The sequence below is a fragment of the Macaca fascicularis genome, chromosome 6 (genome assembly GCF_037993035.2).
Source record: "Macaca fascicularis isolate 582-1 chromosome 6, T2T-MFA8v1.1".
Lineage (NCBI taxonomy): Eukaryota > Metazoa > Chordata > Mammalia > Primates > Cercopithecidae > Macaca > Macaca fascicularis.
In genome coordinates this window covers 150,041,207-150,061,236 of record NC_088380.1, presented here as the reverse complement: position 1 = coordinate 150,061,236, position 20,030 = coordinate 150,041,207, and the positions used below count along the sequence as shown (strand labels likewise).

Genomic DNA, 20,030 nt, shown 5'->3' with positions numbered 1-20,030 from the left:
TAAGAGACCAAAATGGAATGGCAGTGTAAGGCGTATGAATATTTAGAGACAGTTCCAGGTAGACAGCAGAGAAACACAAAGTGCCAGAGGCATCAGCAGGCGTGTGTGGCCATAGTCAGGGAACAGCAAGGAAGCCAGAATATTTAAATCAGTGAGACGGAGAGTAAGAGAAGATGAGGTTGAAGAGGTAGTAGAAGTCAGATTTTGCCAGACTTTGCAGGCCATGAGGAGGACTTTGGATGTCATGCTAAGTGTGATGGAAAGTTACTGGAGGCTTTTGAGTAAGGCATGATCCGATGAAACTTTGGGTTAAACAATCCCAAACAACATTAAAACCATCTGAGTAAAGACTTCTGTTTTGAGTCAGAAGTAGACTAGCTATTTAGAGAACCCCTTTCTGATATAGCATGCCTACAAGTGTTGCATGTACATGCAACTGTGTGCACACACACAAATATGCACACACACAAATACACACACACACACACACACATACGTATGTTGAGCTGACACAAATGTAGGGAATCCTCTGGAGGCTAAAAATATAATTCCAGAGAGGCTAGGAAGCACCAGAATAGTATTTGCAATAGCATCATTTGCCAATTTCTGATGACTTTGAATCTAAATTTTAAAAGCCCTTTCTTCGGAGAGATAGGAGGTAAATCCTGAAATCTAAGCAGAGTAGGACACCAGATCAGAGACTATTCATGAAGTCATAGAACTCAGAGTTCACACCTCATTGTTAAAAAAAAAAAAAAAAAAACCTTCCTACAGAGGGAGCTTATAGAAATAAATGCCTGTTTGTATTAAGGGTTTAGGTGGTGTATTAAAAAAGGAGAGAGAGAGTCTTTCTGAGAATTCCTAAGGTTTATAGTACTGCAAACACAGTTTGGGGGTGATAATTTATAAAATCTTTGTGGCAAGAAAAAGAAGGAGGAAGAGGAGGGGTAAGGGAGGGTAAGGAAATTTAAAATAATATGGGGTCAGGAATTCCCCCAGAAACCTGCTTCTGCCAACACAAATCCTCTTGGAAAAAAAACCATTTCAAACACAAGCCTCAAAAACATCTCACAGACGTTTCTGCAAAAAAAAAAAAAAAAAAAAAAAAAAGAATTCACCATCAAAAATAAACACTTGAGGAAGTAAACCACCATGAGCGAGAGATGGTCAAAACTACAAACTATAGAATCAGACCAATAAGTCTACTTACATTCAAAATATCAGTTACAAAACATAAACAGAGTTAAAGAAATATTGAAAGAAAGAGGGCACTAAAATTATAACAAAGATATTAGAAACTTAAACTTTATTAGGTAGACATAAAAAAACCAAACACTTTCTACAAATGAGAACATAAAAATCAAAATTAGAAATTCAAGAAGAGATTGAAAAGCAGATTATACACAACTAAAGAGACAACTGGTAAAGTGGAAGAGAGAACACAAGAAAATATCCAGAAAGAAGCATAAAGAAAAAATTATATTAAAAGAAAGGGTAAGAGACAAAGGAAACTAATTTAATCTAATATACATTTTATTAGAGTTACAGAAGAAGCTCATAGAGAAAATGAGAGGGCAAAAATATTTGAAGAGTAAAAGGGCTTAGAATTTTCTAAAATTGATAAAACAATTCAAATTTAGAAATTCCAAACATGAGTCAAGAGGAGGGGAAATGAGGAAGAGGAGAAAGAACAAATGGAAAAAAAAAAATACATCTTCAGACATAACATATAGTGTTACTGCATAACTGAAAGCAAAGGAAAAATGCCTAATTCATGAAATTTAAAAAGTCAAGATAGAATTAAAATCCCTGACAACAATAACTGCTAAAGCAGCAGCTAAAGGAAAGTGTGATCCTTACATTAGAAAACTAAAAAATGCTGTAAGTTATATAGCTAACTAACTACTTTGGTTGCTAGGTAAATAAAGGAAAGTATAGTAGAAGAAAATAAGTAGTAAAGATAAGAGTATTTTTCCAGGCCAAGTGCGGTGGCTCATGCCTGTAGTCCCAGCACTTTGGGAGGCCGAGGTGGGCAGATCATGAGGCCAGGAGTTTGAGACCAGCCTTACCAACATGGTGAAACCCCGTATCTACTAAAAATACAAAAATTAGCCCAGCGTGGTGGCATGTGCCTGTAGTCCCAGCTACTCAGGAGGCTGAGGCAGGAGAATCACTTGAACCCAGGAGGTCGAGGTTGCAGTGAGCAGAGATTGCGCCACTGCACTTCAGCCTGAGCGACAGAGGGAGTCTCCATCTCAAAAAAAAAAAAAAATGTATTTTTTCAAAAGATATTACAAATGGCCAATAGGTATATGAAAAGTACTCAACATCACTAATCATCAGGGAAATGCAAATCAAAACTGAAATGAGGTATCACCTCATACCTGTTAGGATGACTATTATCAAAAAGACGAGAGCTAACAAATGTTGGCAAGGAGGTGGAGAAACGGGAACCTTTGTACACTGTTGGGGAGAATGTAAATTGGTACAGCCATTAGGAAAAATAGTACAGAAGTTTCTCAGAAAAGTAAAACTAAAACTACTGAATGATCTAGCAATCTCACTTCTGAGCATATATCTGAAGGAAACAAAATCAGTATCTCAGAACGGTATCTACACTCCCATGTTCACTGCAACATTATTCACAATAGCCAAGATATAGAAACAACCTAAGTGTCCATCAATGGATGAATGGATAAAGAAAATGTGACATATATACATACAATGAAATATTATTCAGTCATGAAAAAGGAAGAAAGCCCTGCCATTTGTAACATGGAAGAATCTGAAGGGCATTATGCTAAGTGAAATACACCAGGCAAAGAAAGACAAATAATGTATGCTGTCACTCACATGTGGAATTTTTTTTAAGTTAAACTCATAGAAGCAGAGTAGAATGGTGGTTACCAGGAGTTTCTGGGGTGGGGAAAATGGGGAGATATTGGTCAAAGGGTACAAACTTTCAATTATAGGATAAATAAGCTCTGAGGATCAATTTACAGCATGGGTACTGTAGATGATATTATTATATTGTATAATTCAAATTTGCTAAGAGAGTAGATCTTAAGAGTTCTCATAACACCAAAAAGGTAACTATGTGAAGTGGTGAATGTGTTAACTTGATTGTGGTAATCATTTCACAATATATATGTATATCAAATCGTCACATTATATACATAAAATATATGCAATTTTATTTGTCAATTTTATAGATAAAAAATACAAAGTAAAATTGGAAATATTTAATGTATACAATGTGAGGATTTGATATATCTCAATCTTTATGCCCCAATAAAGCTGAAAAAATGTATGACTATAAGTCAGTTAAATAAACATTAATTAGAAATGATTAATAAAACCAAAAGTTTGTTTTTTGAAAGGACTAATAAAATTTATAATATGATAAATAATTGGCAAGATTGATCAAGGTAAAAATTTTAAAAGGCACAAATAAATAATTCTGGACATACAAAAGAAATATAATTAGCATATGTATGCTGCAGACATTAAAAATAAGAGGGGCTGGGCAAGGTGGCTCACACCTATAATCCCAGCACTTTGGGAGGCCGAGATGGGTGGATCACCTGAGGTCAGGAGTTCAAGACCAGCCTGCCCAACATGATAAAAACCGTCTCTACTAATAATACAAAAATTAGCTAGGCATGGGAGTGGGCGCCTGTAATCCCAACTACTCAGGAGGCTGAGGCAGGAGAATCACTTGAACCCCGGAGGCTGCAGTGAGCTGAAATGGCACCACTGCACGCCAGCCTTTGCAACAAGAGCAAGACTCAGTATCCAAATAAATAAATAAATAAATAAATAAATAAATAAATAAATAAATAAATAAAATAAAAAGATAAGAGGGTCTTACAAAGGATTTGTATCCAGAATATACTGTGGGACTTCAAAAACTTCATGGAAAAGGCATATTATAAAAAAAAGTATGCATGGATTTCAAAATTTTTCTGCACCAGAATAAACTCATACTAACTTGTTGTAACATGTCTGAACAGGATCTAGTTTTAGACACTAAGAAGGATAAGACATTAATTTGAAAATAACCCCTATCAAAGAAACATGAATTCAGCTAAATTTGAAGCAAGAACAAACAACAAATGTATGGTGACTCGGGAGGCTTAAGTGAGAGAATCGATTGAGCCAGGGGTTCGAGTCCAGCCTGGGCAATATAGTAACCCTATCTCCAAAAATAGTAACAAGGCTAATTCAGGTGAAGCATGGATGGAATAATGGTGAACTCATTAATGCTTTACAAACGTTTATGGGGACAATGCCAAAGAAATCAGCAGTTTATGAATGGATAACACAATTTAAGAAGGGACAAAACAATTTTGAAGATGAAGCCTGCAGCAGCAAACCATCCATATCAATTTGACAGGAAAAAACTAATCTTGTTCATGCCCTAATTGAAGAGGACCAACAATTAACAGCATGGTTCAGCTTACACATTCTGACTGAAAAATTAAAGTTGAGCAAACTTTTCACTCACTGGGTGTCAAAACCATTGCACCCAGATGAGCTGCAGACAAGAGCAGAGCTTTCAATACAAATGTATACAAGTGGGATCAAGATCCTGAAGCATTTACTTAGCACAATCCTGTAAACAAAGCACAATCAAAGCAATGGCTACCAAGAGGTGAAAATGATCCAGTCAAAGCAAAAGTGAGCTTGTCAATGGCAAAGGTCATGGTAACAGTTTTTGTGGATGCTCAAGGCATTGTACTGTTGATTTTCTGGAGGGACAAAGAATGATAATGTTATGAGAGTGTTTTGAGAAAGTTAACCAAAGTTTTAGCAGAAAAATGTCCAGGAAAACTTTACCAGAGAGCCCTCCTCCACCACAGCAATGCTCCTGCTCATTCCTGTTCTCATACAAGGGCAATTTTGTGAGAGTTTTGGTGAGAAATCATTATGTATCCACCTTATAGTCCTTTGGCTCCTTCTGACTTCTTTTTGTTTCCTAGTTTTAAAAAATCTGTAAAGAACTCTCATTTTTCTTCAGTTAGCAATGTAAAAAGACTGCGTTTATGGGGCCAGGCACATTGGCTCATGCCTGTATTCCCAGCACTTTGAGAGGCTAAGGTGGGAAGATTATTTGAGCCCAGGAGTTCAAGACCAGCCTGGGAAACATAGTGAGATCCTGTCTCTTAAAAAAGAAAAAAAAAAAAAAACTGCATTGATGTGGCTAAATTCCCAGGACCCTCAGTTCTTTAAGATGAGCTAAATGGCTAGTTTTATTGCTTACAAAAGTGTCTTGACCTTGATAGAGCTTATATTAAGAAATAATTTCCTGAGTAGCTGGGATTACAGGTGCCCACCACCAAGCCCAGCTAATTTTTCTATTTTTAGTAGAGACGGGGTTTCACCATGTTGGTCAGGCTGGTATCGAACCCCTGACCTCGTGATCCACCCACCTCGGCCTCCCAAAGTGCTGGGATCTCAAAAAAAAAGAAAGAAATGAATTTTATTTTCATCTTTTAATTCCATTTTCCATGAACTTTTTGAAGACCTTTCATAAAAAGAACTCACAATTCAAAATTAGAAAGCAATCCAGTAAAAATGTAAATGGGCATATGCGTAAATAATGGACAAATGATTTGAACATAACCTTCACGAAAGAAGATATGCAAAGAAGTACAGGAGACAGTATTCAATATCATTGGTCATTAAAACCACAATGAGATACGCCTACACATATACTAAAATGGCTAAGACTCTTTAAAATTGTTAAAATCTGATGATAACAAGTGTTGACAAAGTGATATGGAACAACTGGAACTCTCATATATCACTGATAGGAACACAAAATGGTGCAGCCACTTTGGAGCAAAATTTGGTAGTTTCTCAAAAAGTTAAAGACATGCTTTCTGTACAATACACAAATTTCACTCCTTGGTATCTACTCAAGAGAAATGAAAGCATATGTTCACACAAATATTTGTATACAATGGTCATAGCAGTCATTGTATGTAATCACCAAAAGGTGGAAACAATCTAAATGTCTATCAACTGAAAAATGAATAAACAAAATGTGGTATATCCATACAATGGAATACTACTCCACAATAAAGAAAAACAAACTACTGATATTTGCAACAACATGGATGAAAACATTCTAATGGAAATAATTAGGTATAAAAGACTAAATATCATGATCTCAATTATATTAAGTTATGGAAAAGGTAAAATTGTAGGAACAGAAACAGATATTTAGTTGTCCAAAAGCAGGAATTGAGCATAACAGGGCATGAGAACTTTGTTGAGGTGAGAAAGGTATTCTAACGCATATTGTAGTGTTGTTTGCATAACCAAATACATTTAACAAAGCTCACTGAACTTTACACTTAAAGTGGGTACATTTTATTGCACTTAAATTACACAGTAAATCTTTAAAAAATAAAACAAGAGAATGTTATAAACAGCATTATGTCAACAAACTTGAAAATGTAGATAAAATTGCTATGAAAATTGCCACAACCAATCTTAGAAAAATAGAAAATTTTAATTTATCCTATCACTACTAAAGAAAGTAAATCAGTGGTTTAAAATCTTCCCTTTAGATTACTTAGGATCCAGTTTTATAGGTGAGTTCCACCAAGTAGTCAATGAACAGATCATTTCAACCTTAAACTTACTCAAAAAATAGAAGAAAATGGTTGGGGATAACACTCTCCAGTTCATTTTACAGCCTTATAAAACTTGATAGAGAAAATTAACGAGAAAAATAGCACTTTGAGAGGCTGAGGAGGGCAGATCACCTGAGGTCAGGAGTTCAAGACCAGACTGGACAACATGATGAAACCCCGGCTCTACTAAAAATACAAAAATTACCTGGGGGTGGTGGCACATGCCTGTAGTCCCAGCTACTCAGGAGACTGAGGCAGAAGAATCACTGGAACCCAGGAGACAGAGGTAGCAGTGAGCCGAGATCGTGCCACTGCACTCCAGCCTGGGTAACAGGGCAAGACTCTATCTCAAAAAAGAAAAAAGGAAAAATAGAAGAAAAAATTATTTTCTAGTCTTATTCATGAAAACAGATGCAAAAACCCTAAATGATATATTAGCAAACTAGATTAAGCAATGTACAAAAATATGACTCATAATTTGGGGTTTGGGCTTTTTCCCAAAATGCAAATTTAATTCAAATTTACAAAATCTGTTAATGTAGTTGATATGGTTTGGCTCTGTGTCCCACCCAAATCTCACCTTGAATTGTAACTCCCATAATCCCCATGTGTCAAGGGCGGGACCAGGTGGAGGTAATTGAATCATAGGGGCAGGTTCCCCCATCCTGTTGTCGTGATAATGAGTGAGTCTCACCAGATCTGATGGTTTTTTAAGTGTCTGGCATTTCCCTGGCTTGCATTCATTCTCTCTCCTGCTGCCTTGTGAAGAGGTGCCTTCTGCCGTGATTGTAAGTTTCCTGAGGCCTCCCCAGCCACGCGGAACTGTGAATCAATTAAACCTTCTTTCTTTATAAATTACCCAGTCTTGGGTATTTCTTCATAGTAGCATGAGAACGGACTAATATATAGTTCACCACATCATCCAGTGAATAGTAGAAAAAATATATATGACCATTGCAACATATTCGAAAAAGGAATCAATAAAATTCAACAACCATTCCTGACAAAATTTATTAGCTACTAGGAGTAAGAAATAAGCTTCTTACCTGGATAAATGGTATCTATAGAAAACCTGGAACCATCATCATATTTAGTGAAGAAATATTGCAAGCATTCCTATTAAAATCAGGATTAAGACCATGAAGCCCTCTATCACCACTTCTATTGAATAACACATTGAAAATCTTAGCCAGAATAGCAAGAAGATGGAAAAATTAAATATATAAGCATTAAAAAAGAGAAAATAAAACTCTAGCATTAGCAATTGCTAAATTATCTACATAGCACAAAAACATTTTCAGACAAATTCTTAAAATTCAGATAATAAAGTAATTTTTAGATATATTAATATATAAAAGTCCATTGCAAATTTAGTTATTCATCCATAAGCAGTGGGAAAATTTTTATTTAAAAAAAAAATACCACTATGATAGCAACCAAAGGTATAAGGTAATGAGGAAAACAACCTACAAAAGACTTGTAAACCTTTAGGTAGAAAAGTGGAAAAACTATTTAAAGGATACTTATTAAGAGCTAGCAGTGTGTCAGGCATTGTGCTAGGTAGTAGAAATACAAAGGCTGGTAAGACAGCGTGTTCCTTCTTTCCAAGGCTACCAGGCTGGCAGGAGACACTGGTGCCCAAGCAGATGATTGTCATACAGTGGGACAAATGCAGTGGAGGTGTGTTTGGATACAGTAACAGGGATGAGTCACATTTGGGAGTGTCAGTAAAAGGGCATACAAAGTTGGAAATATTTGTATTGACTCTTGAGGATGAGTAGGAGTTTTCCAGGAAAGCAAAAAGGGAGAGGGAGTAAGCAATGCTCACCAAACAGAGGCAGCAGAATGAGGATAAGAAAAGGTGTGAAACACTCCAAGAACCCTATTCTCACAGCCATACGCACTCAACAAGGATATGCTGAAAATGCCATCAGTTGCCCCACCTCTGAACTCTTGGACTGTCCCATCCTGTGGCCTCCCATCATCTCTGTTAAACTATTTCCTGTCCTTGAAGGTCTAATTCAAATTGCCTTTCCTATTCCTCTACCCCAAAACACTGTGATCTATCTCCCCACTCTTTTCTGAGGATACTTTTCACCTCTAATTTTAATGGAATGCCAGCTACATTCTTCTGTTTACCAGACAGCATTTCAAATATTTCTATTACTTTTGCAAAACAGCAAGCTAATAATTGAGTGGGCACTCAGCAAATATGTTTTAAATGGATTATCATTTAAACAGTTCATTTTAAGGGCTTCTATAGAGCTGTTCCTTGGAGCAGATTGTGATCTGAAGGAAATCTGCATTGTTTTTGGTTTTGTTTCATTACATGACGTCACAGTAAACGGCCTTTGTCTAACCCACTGGGAGACCAAAAGACAATACCTGTAAAACTTGGCCTCTGGATAAACTCCATCCTGTGTACTTCAAAACAGCATGGATACTCTCCGCTCTCCCACCTCACTGTGCTCTCTAAACAAAATTCCCAGTGTAAAAATAAAAGCAAGTTATTCTGCTGGTTAAAATGCTAGTTTGCACATCTGCATGTGTGCAACAAAGCAAGCTCATCTGGACATGCACAAAAATCAGTTTTGATATTTACGGTGGCTGTACTCTCTATATATCATTAAAAATTAATAATTTTGTACAATTCAGAATAAACAATGATGTTTTACTCCAGGTTCAGAGAAAGTATGAAGTAGGAGGAAGAGCACCGAGCTTGGAATTTCCAAAAAGATACTACTGTGGAACTTGACGAAATCTCCTAAACCTTTTCCTCATCTTCAAGGAGGTGATAATGTCACTTACCCAATATAGCTCATTTGGCTAACCGGGCAATCAAATATGCCAGTGGCTATTTGAGTTTAAGAAGTGTAAAGCTCTGTTCCCGTGCCATGTGCTGTCGTTATTACTGAGACTAACTAGCAGAAACTGACACAACATTTCCCTTCTCATGAGCTTGAATCCTTTGACGCTGTTATCTACTTAAGAATTAGCTCTGTGAGGCATGCCCAGAAAGTTCATTGAGAAAATCACTGGTTTTAGACAGCTAAGACTAATCCACGAGTGAAATTTATCATCTTCCTTCAGCATCTTTCAACAACATCCAAAAGTCTATCTTTTAAAAGATAACCACTGCCTTAAATAAATATAATTGTATTTGTATTGGTTACATTATCTGGTGGCACTGTTTTCAGTGTAACAAATCATCAAAATGCATCCTCTACATATTTCCAGGGTCCAATTAAGTTGAAAGATTATCCAATTAAGTGGAAAGATTATCCAGTAGCTCTTGTTTTCCTCACTACTTAATAGTTATCAAGAATTCCTTCTCAGCGTTACTGCTCTTTTTGAATTTGTCTAGCAGATTTTCTGCATTTTACAAAAAGAAGAAGAAACCCACCCCCAACACACACACACACACACACATACACACACACACACGCAAAAGAACCCCTCTTCAATCAACACATGTCTGACATAGGTGGAGTCTTTCTTTCAGGGCCTGTTAAATGTTTAGCTTTTGGAGATAGAATCATCCCCCATTATTCTATTATATTCCTCCATCATTCATTTAGACAGTGAAATACTATGCTGCCTTTTAAAATGAGATTGAGGATGTATGTTTACTAAGGTGGAGATTCATTCTATGGTTAAAATTTAAATTTTTTGAACAGCATGCTATGAAGCAGTACTGTGGTGTGATCTCATTCTCGTAACAAGAAATGTGAGCTTGTGGTGTCACGTTGCTAAAAGTCTGGATGAAAGCAAACCTGGGTAACGATTAAGTGCAAAGATATTAGTGTCAGATTGACATGGATTCAAATCCATTCTGTTCCTGGCTAGATGAATTGTTTAATCTTTCTCAGTTTCACTTTCTTCTTTAAAGAAAATAATAATGGAATTGGCTTCCTGAGGTTGCTGGGAGGATTCAATGGATAAAGTATCTTAAGCATTTAGCATAGTTCCTGCCCCATAGTGAGTGATCTGTAAACCATAGCCATTATTATTATGACCTATGAGATGATACAAAATGTCAATAGTTATTACCTCTGGGTATGGGCTTAAGAATGACTTTTTTCTGTGCTTCTTTGGGCTCCATTTCCACCTTCGTCAACCACTCTAATGTGTTAACATGTGCTTTTTTGTATATGTATATTGCAAAATAATAATTATTTTATACAATGTTTTGTAATTATGTGAAACTATCATACATCTCATTCATCTTACTTTTTTCATTAAGCACTATGTTTTGAAGATCCACAATTCACAATATGTTGCTGTGTGTACCTCTAATTCATTCTTTCTAAATGTTGCTTAGTACTCCAGAATGTGTGTCCTCAACATTTTCTCCATCTGCTTTCTCAGTTATCGGACTCACAGGTTGCTTCCAAGTCTCTAATGCTACAAGTAACATGTAATTAATATCCTCATGCACATCCCCTGAAGGATCCATACAATATTTTCTTTGAAGTACATACCTAGAGGTATAATTGCTGGGTTATAGAGTGTGCATTTTCTTAGTTGACTAAGTAGTGACAGATGCTTTCCAAAAAGGCTGCAGTAATGACGCAGTGACTCCATCAGCAACGATAAAATTCCTGTATGTCTGTATGTGGGAATATTTCTGCCAACACTTGGTCTTATCCATCTTTCTAACTTCCGCCAGTCTAATAAGTAAAACATGAGACAACTTGTTGTTGTTTTAATTTACATTTCTCAGATAACTCAGGATTTGGGCATCATTTCTTTCATATGTTTAGTAGTAATTTGAGCTTCCTCTCCTGTAAATTGCCTGTTGGTATCCTCTGCCTATCTTTCTACTGAGGGTTGCTGCCGTTCTCTTGTTGATTTGCAGCAATTACTTGTGTTATTCATTTGACCCTTGTGGGTTTTAGACATTTCTAATACTTTTCCCATGTTGACATGTGTGTAATAAATTTGCTCATGGTGTCTTCTTCAAACAGAAAGCCATAATGTTGATGTTCAAAGTCATCAACACTTTTCTTTATGAGTATGCCTTTTGAACTTGTGTTTAAAAACGTTTTCCTGCCCTAAGCTCAGTCACCAAGATATTCTCCTACATCATACTCCTTTAACTGAATAGTTGTACCTTTTGCTTTTAGATCTTTAATTCAAGTGGGGGCCACATTCGTTTGTTATGTGAGGTAAGGATCTAGTTTACTCTGTGTATAGTGAGCCAATTTTCCCAAAGTAAGCTGATAGATACTGACTTATGATATTCTCTTTATCATACTTAAGTTTCCACCTATATACATGTGTTTGTGTCTGAGCTCTGTGTCCTATTTTATCGGTCTGTTTATCTAGGGTTTTTGGTTTCTTGTGTGTTTTGTTTTGTTTGCACCAATGTAGCACTGTTTTTGTTACTGTGACTTTGTCACATGTTTTCATATCTAGTGGGACAAGACCATTCTCTACTTATGTTTTTTGAGCTTGACTTCGCTGTTTATAAACTTTTATTCCTCCACATAAATTTTAGAGTAAGTTGTATTATATTGCTCAAAAATATATAAGTAGAATTTTTGATGGGACTGCATCAAATTTATAGAATAAATGGAGAATTTATGTTTTTCTAGTATAATATTGCCTCATCCAAAAGCTCAGGAATTTTCTTCACTTATTCAGATCATCTTTTCTGCAGATAGCTTTTATATTATTTTATTAATATAATTAGCTCCTATATAGTTAATAGACTTATTAGTTGTGGGAATGATATATTATTATTTATTATGTTTTCTGATTTACTATTGCTAGCACTAAAAAAAATAAAAAGGATTGATGTATCCAATGATTTTAATCGTTCTCTTATTGGTTCTAACACTTTGCTTTTGAAATCTGTTGGATTTTTCTGGATAAATGATCATATCATATGCAAATGAAGAAAGTTTCCTCTCTTACCTTCTCCATTAGTCAGCTCTCACTAAGTTATGCTGTGATAACAAATAACTCCCAAAACTCAGTGACTTACAATCACAAACATCTGTTTCTCACTTATGTAACATGTTGAGTATATATTGACTGCAGCTCCCTCTGTATATTTTCTTATTCTGGGATCTGAACAGAAGAAGCAGCCCCAGGAACACAGTATTCTCAGAGCAGAGGAAAAATGCAAAGAAACCAGCGGATCTACACAATGACTTTTAAAGCTTCTGCTCATAACTGTCAAATTCATTCATATTCGTTGGCTGAAACAAATTCCATGGTTAAGTAAAATGACGATAGGGTAAAAGGTGTTCTCTTCTCAGAGGAAGGCTCTAGAAATCACATGGTAATGGGCAGGCAAGTGCAAAACTCTTGCAGGGAAGGTGGTAGTGGATAATTGGAAATAAGAATATAATCTACTACTCTTTCTAACCCTCATTCTTATTTATTTGTCTTTCCTTTAGCTTTAGCCAAGACCTCTAGTGGTAATAGTAAGCATCCTTGTCTTAACTTTAGCATAGAGAAAATAAGTCTAAAGTTTCTCCATTAAGTATAAGAGTTACTATAAATTGTTAGTAGAAATCGTTTTTACCAAGTTAAGGAAATTCCCTACTATTCCTAATTCCCTAAGAGTTTTGATCATAAATTTGTGTTGAACCTTATCAAATTTATATTTTGGAGGTTGATTGATATAATCATATACTATTATTCTCCATTAGTCTGTTAATACACTAACATACACAAATGAATTTTCTCTATTGAAGCATCCTTCCATGTCTAAAATAAACTCTAATAGGCCAAGAGTTCAAGACCAGCCTGGCTAACATGGCAATACCCCATCTCTACTAAAAATGCAAAAATTACCCAGGCATGGTGGTGCACGCCTGTAGTCCCAGCTACTCAGGAGGCTCAGGCAGGAGAATCATTTGAACCCAGGAGGCGGAGGTTGCAGTGAGCCAATATCACATCCAACTGCACTCTAGCCTTGGCACCAGAGTGAGAATCCATCTCAAAAAAAAAAAATACAAAATAAGCCCTATTTGATCTTAAGGTATTTCTTTAAATCTATAATTAGTTTAGCTAATATATTATGTAAAATTTTTAATGTATATAATTATACATTAAAAAGTGAGCTATTATTTTCTTCATTGTATTATCCTCATCTAATTTTGGAATGAGTCTATGCTTAATACACATAAAATGATATGTATAGATTTTGCCCTTTTTCTGTTTTGCAAAAACAACTTGTATAAGATGGGAATTAATATTCCTTGAAAATTTAGTAGAACTTTCTAATAAAATCGTCTGGGCCTAGAGTTGAGTAAGGAGGATCTTTGTTTATCATTTCAAATTATTTAATATTCATTGATATATTCAAATTATATATTTCTGCTAAGCGTGGTGGCTCACTCCTGTAATCCCAGCACTTTGGAAGGCCGAGGCAGGTGGATCACCTGAGGTCAGGAGTTTGAGACCAGCCTGGCCAACGTGGCGAGACTCCATCTCCACTAAAATACAAAAATTAGCCAGGCGTCATGGCTCATGCCCATAGTCTCAGCTACTCAGGAGGCTGAGGCATGAGAATCACTTGAACCCAGGAGGCGGAGGCTGCAGTGAGCCAAGATCATGCCACTGCACTCCAGCCTGGGTGACAGAGTAAGACTCCATCTCAAAACAAAAAAATAATATATATATATTTCTTATTTATACCAGTTTATTATACCTTATTTATACCAGTTTAGGCATTTCATCTTTTTTCTAGGAATTTATCCACTTTAAGTAGATCTTCAAACTTACTGTCCAATAGCTGCTGAAAACCTTTGAAGTCAAGCCTTTCAAGGGAGTAATCATATCATATACATGGCCCTGAAGCTCCCTGTACACTTTCAATACTTTACAAATAATAATAATTAACAGGCACTATCCGATGAATAGAAATCTACCAAAAATGTTAGAAATTATCTCTAAGAGTAGTATTAAGGGTAATTTTTATGTTCTAACATGTTGTACATTTTTTGTGTGTAGTCTGAAGGTTTTACACAGACAAAATGTTGCTTTTCTATCATCGGGAGTAACTTAAACTATTTCTCTTTTGTACTGAAATTAATCTATAAAACTTACCTAAGTTCAGAATTACTGTCACATTCCCACACCCCATTGAAATATGGTATTTGATAAATCCACAGGCAGACCTGCTTTCTTGGGTATTGAATTCATCTATAAACAAGTAGAACCCTTCAAGGGAGAAACTGTAACCTGTACATGGCCCTGAAGCTCCCTGTGTACTTCCAGTATTTTGTAAATAATAATAATTAACAGATACTGTCTGACCCTTTTGGATTTATACCAATTTATTTTATCTAAAAGGACATTTTAACATAGCCAGCTATGGGTACAATTTTTAAAAATTTGAAATTGAACTCTTGGAAAATGAGTTGTTTGTTCTACCTGTCTTTTTCCTGCCTTTACCCTCCACTCAAGTATGGGTTTTATTAGGCAGTGTATATTTCACCTAAGGCCTCGAAAATGTACTTCTGGAGAAAAAGGCTTTTCTTGGTAGTCTGTGGTGAGTAGGACCTTATTTCTGTTTGGTTTTTAGTGTATGTTATGTGTGGGCCCTGAGGATTCAGTGAAGGTGTTTTCTTTGAAAAGCTGTCAGACAACACAAATTAAATTCAGTAATGGTACAGACACAGCCAAACAAGTTCAACAGTTCACATACACTTGAAAGCAAATGAAAGAGAGTATGTATAGAGAGAGGTTTTTACCATCTGCCTCCTTCTACTAAATGTCTTCAGTTCTCCAGGGAAACGTCTAATACATCTAATACGTATATCAGGTTGTTGTGAGATTCAAATTGTTAACGCATTAGTTAGAAGCACTTAGCACAGTCCCTGGCATACAATAGATAATAAAGGGAAGCCATTCTTATTTGTACACATATGGACGTGGTTTCACATATACTGCTCTGCACTTTGTTTTCCTAATAGCACTGACATTCCTCTGAGTGAAAGGACTGAGCTCTGACTCCCTCTGTAACAGTTAGGTAATTCTACAATAGCACAGATACATCCTCATTTAGTCAACCATTCTCCTATTCATGAGCATTCTGGTTGATTCCAGGTTTTGACTTTACAAATGCTACAGCAACCTCTTTGTCCCCCTCAGAACTTCAAGGCAGCCAGTTCTGCTCTTCCCCATTTGCTCAGATATTGCCACTCTCCCAAGATGCTTCCTCAGATAGGGGTGTCCCCTGCAGGCCACCTCCACATTCCTGCCCTCTTCCTGGGTCCTTCTCCCAGCAGGCTGGCCAAGCCAGAGCAGAAGCCATTCCAAGCCCCTGGGAGGACTGGCTGGGAGCTGAGATGTGGAAGCCAAAGCCCATGATACACAGTCATCCTGAAGGCATGCTGCAGTCATGACTCTTGGTGTAGGAATGAAGGCAAAGCTGGTGGAACCAAGCCAGGAAGCCATTTTGACTGTGAGGAGAAGACAAGAAAGTCCCAGGCAGCTTGTAGATGTACCCTAGCTGTTGTAATCTACCACTTCGAGATCAATTCTGGCAGGGGCACCAGGGAGTCACAGATCTGGCCTGTTTTAGGAATTCACCTCTACAATGATACCTTGTATTGGCAGAGTGACTTCTATGTCTCAGAAGATTTTCTTGGCTCTGTTATATCATTATGGGTTTTTCTGTTAAGTGACACCATAGCTCCCAGCAACTAAGCTGTGATTTGGCTGTGCTGGTTAAGTTAACTGAAATACTAGATCCAGCCACCTTTTAGCTGGGTGTTTCATGTTGTAAAGGCAGATTAAAATGCTCCCCTGAAGTTCACAAGAGCTTGTCCAATCTCTATTGGATATTAGAACCAGCTGTTATTGAACCTGTATGTGCCTGATGCTGTTCAAATGTTATCTGACAATCTTCCCTGAAGCCCAGGAATTGGTATCCCTGCTTCATTCATTTGTTTTTTATTTATTTCTATTTTTTAGAGATGGGGTCTCACTCTGTCACCCAGGCTGGGTACAGTAGCATAATCATAGCTCACTACTACCTCAAATTCCTAGACTCAAGCAATCCTGCCTTGGCTTTCCAGGTAGCAGGGACTATGCTGCTAACTTTTTAATTGATGCATAACTTTTTAATTTATGCTGAGCTAACTTTTTAATTTTTTGTAGAAACAGGGTCTCATTATGTTGCCCAGGCTGCTCTCAAACTCCTGGTCTCAAGCAATTCTCCCATCCTGACCTCCCAAAGTGCTAGGATTATAGGCATGAGCTACCACACCTGGCCCATTATCCCATTTTGTAGATAAAGCCATTGATGCTCAAGAAAGTAAAGCCTGAGGTCACTTACCTGGTGAGGAGTGAAGCTGGAATTCAAACCCGACTTTGTGAATGCACAACCTATGTCCTTTCCCCATCTCACCACCATTCCACAACTAAACCACCAAAGCCCAACTTTTTTGAAGAACTCTTTCTGAAACTTTTAAGGAAAAAGCCACTTCCCCATAGTTAACTAGGATGTATCTGTGTATAGATCCTATTTCATAGTTCTTTCAAACTAGAAGCCAAATTATTTCTTATGCACCTGTCCCAGCTGTTGGGTGTAAACATGATCATGTTGATGATGTGATGGTGATGATGATGGTGATGGTGATGATAACAGCTTTAATTTACTGAGCACTCACTCCATGCCCAGCACGTTGCTTATCACTTAACATTCTTGCACTTACTCTTGATTCTTACAAGAAACCTGCCCAGTGCCCAAACATGCACAACTAGGACACAGCACACCTGAGACCTGGCCTCGGGCTCCTGACTTCAAAGCCTGTGCTCCCAACCATGTCACAGCACTGACGCAGCAGTGGAATCTTGAACGCATAGTTTCATCTAGCATAGGCTACTATAAGAGAAAGGAGACATTGGAAATACTCCACACACCCTTCCTGCACCGACAGCCATTCTTAGATTTAAGCATTTTATTCAGCGGGGCTCAGACGTATTTAGACACTTTAAGTTAATCATTACCTGTCACCATTTGTGTGTGCTGTTCCTCATCAGCAAGCACGTGTAGACGTAGCTGCCCTCTGCTTTACGTCACATTTTTTATTAGGCAATCATAATATTAATAGAGGAGATCTCCTGCTAGGAGAAGAACATTTTTGTGGTGTTGAAGATAATATAGGTGCTCAACCTAAATTAACTGGATAATTGCTTCAGTCTTTTCAGTAATTTATCATCATGGACTCCCAAGCAGCTCAGACAGACGTCAGTTATGGTTAAGATGACACTGTCCTCCAAGAAATCAAGAAAGAGGATAACAGAATCTCCTAAATGCCCACAAACTCCCCAAACCTGAATTTTTATCTTCATCCATCTTCACCATGAATTGCCTCCAGTCATCTCTGGCTGGAGCAGAGATGTCGCCTGGTTATCCAACTCCTCACCTCACTATCAAAGGTCATGATTGCAGGGATGTGTGTGGCTGTGTGCCAGTCCCTGTGAGAGCCAACTTGGTGGTGGCAGCACATACCAATGGCATGGTACTTCAGCTTGAATTGACAGTAGGCTTTATATGATGGAATTGTAGGCTCTTACCAGCAAAGCTACTCATAATCTCTACTCTTTTCTTGCTATAGTAAGTGTGAGAACCCAGTATGGAGTCCAGTAAGCATCCCTTTTAGTTGGTGTGTATTGGGCAGGGTCCTCCAGAGAAACAGAAGCAATAAAATATAAATATATATAAGATTTATTATAAGGAAATGGCTTATTGAATAATGGAGGCTGAGAAGTCCCACAATCTGCCATCTCAAACTGGAGACTCAGAAACACCTGTGACGACCTTTCAGTCCAAGTCCAAAGGCCTGAGAACCAGGAGCACTGATCATACAAGGATAATGTGAGTCCCTGTCTGAGGGCAGAATACCAGTGTCCCAGCACAAAAATTCAGGCAAAGAGAGTGAATTCTCCCTGCTTCACCTTTTTATTCAGGTCCTCAGCAGATTGGGTGAAGCCCACCTATACTGGAAAGGACAATCTGCTTTAGTCAGTCTGCTGATCCAAATGCTAATCTCATCCAGACACACCCTCACAGACACACCAAGATATAATGTTTAACCAAATATCTGGGCATCCCATGGTCCAGTCAAGTTGACACATAAAATTAACCATCATAGCAGTTTGAGAACTTCACTGAACTTCACTAAGATGAGGTAGCACTTTCTCATTCTGCCTTTTACCATCCCGTATTCCATATGTGCTATTTACTACAGGGGTAGGTAAGGAGGGAAGAGAAAAAAAATCAAACACATGTAGAAACCCATTGCATATGCTACCCTAATTTTGGAGAGTCCCTGGGTGGACTGGCATTTTAAAGGCTATGAAGAGTCCTGCAGTACAGACACATATTAACTTCGTTTTACACAGTGTTTCCTTATTTGAGCACCCAAATGTTTTTGAGGAGGAGATTACCATTATGGCTATAAAGCCACATTCTCCCATGGCCATGTCCCCTCGATTCTGGGGCATAAAATTAAAAATATAGAATGCTAAGACCAGTAGAATCTCAAGGGATTTCATTGACCTCATGGCATCCTCCCTCCACTGCCTTGAGAGTCCTGGAATTAACCTGACCCAGAGAAGTTTTCCCAAAGAATTTACAGAGCCCCAAACTGATAACAACTGCCTGAGATCTCTTCCTCCAATTCCAACCTACTCCTGTCACACAGCATGATTTCCTATATCATGAAATGGGAGAGAATGGAGGAGAGCTTATCAAGAGAGAAGATAGATGTCATCTGCTAGGTCCTGTTAGGTCTCATCTCATCTTTTAATATTGCAAATAGGCCATTGGCAGGCTTCTTTGAACCTTTACTAGGTCACAAAGATTCTGAGTTTATATGTAGATGGCAGAAAGAATACATTCTTTACCTCTCCCACCTATCCTCTTATTTACAAAGACCTGAAACAAAGTCCTAAAATTTAAAGACATAATTTAACAAAATATTATAACACTGCTAAAAGAAAGGAAAGCTGCTATAGAGTCATTTAGAGCCATTCCATCTTTGACAAGCTCCCTCACAGAAAGTGAGGATGGAAGGAAAGTTTGAGTTTTCTGATCCCTCTGAGTCCAGTGCTAATTCTATTTTATTCTGTGACCTCTGTATGATTAATGACATTAGAAATCAACAAATACCCATTGATGTTTGACAGAGCCCAAGTGTTCCACAGAACCCAGTTTGATTATTTTACCCTATCCAGACATTCTGTAAAGGCAGAAGTCTAATAATTCTTTAGATATTTAATTCCATAAGTAATTTGTATGACTCAATTCTACTTTTAAAAGTTAGAATATTGTGGATATAGCTAAGATCCCCTTTGACCAATCTCCTCATCCTAATCCCTTCCCCATATTCCCAGAGGTAATGAGGTCCCCCCGAC

At 37.4% G+C, this 20,030-nt stretch overlaps 1 protein-coding gene and 1 pseudogene across 1 annotated transcript in view; both read left to right on the top strand.

Annotated features, from left to right (window-relative positions):
* Positions 1 to 20,030, top strand: part of NR3C1 (nuclear receptor subfamily 3 group C member 1) — a 456,123-nt gene that overhangs the window by 183,997 nt on the left and 252,096 nt on the right. The gene's annotated exons all lie outside the window — the stretch shown is intronic.
* On the top strand, positions 9,978 to 10,047 carry LOC123574255 (U7 small nuclear RNA; annotated as a pseudogene).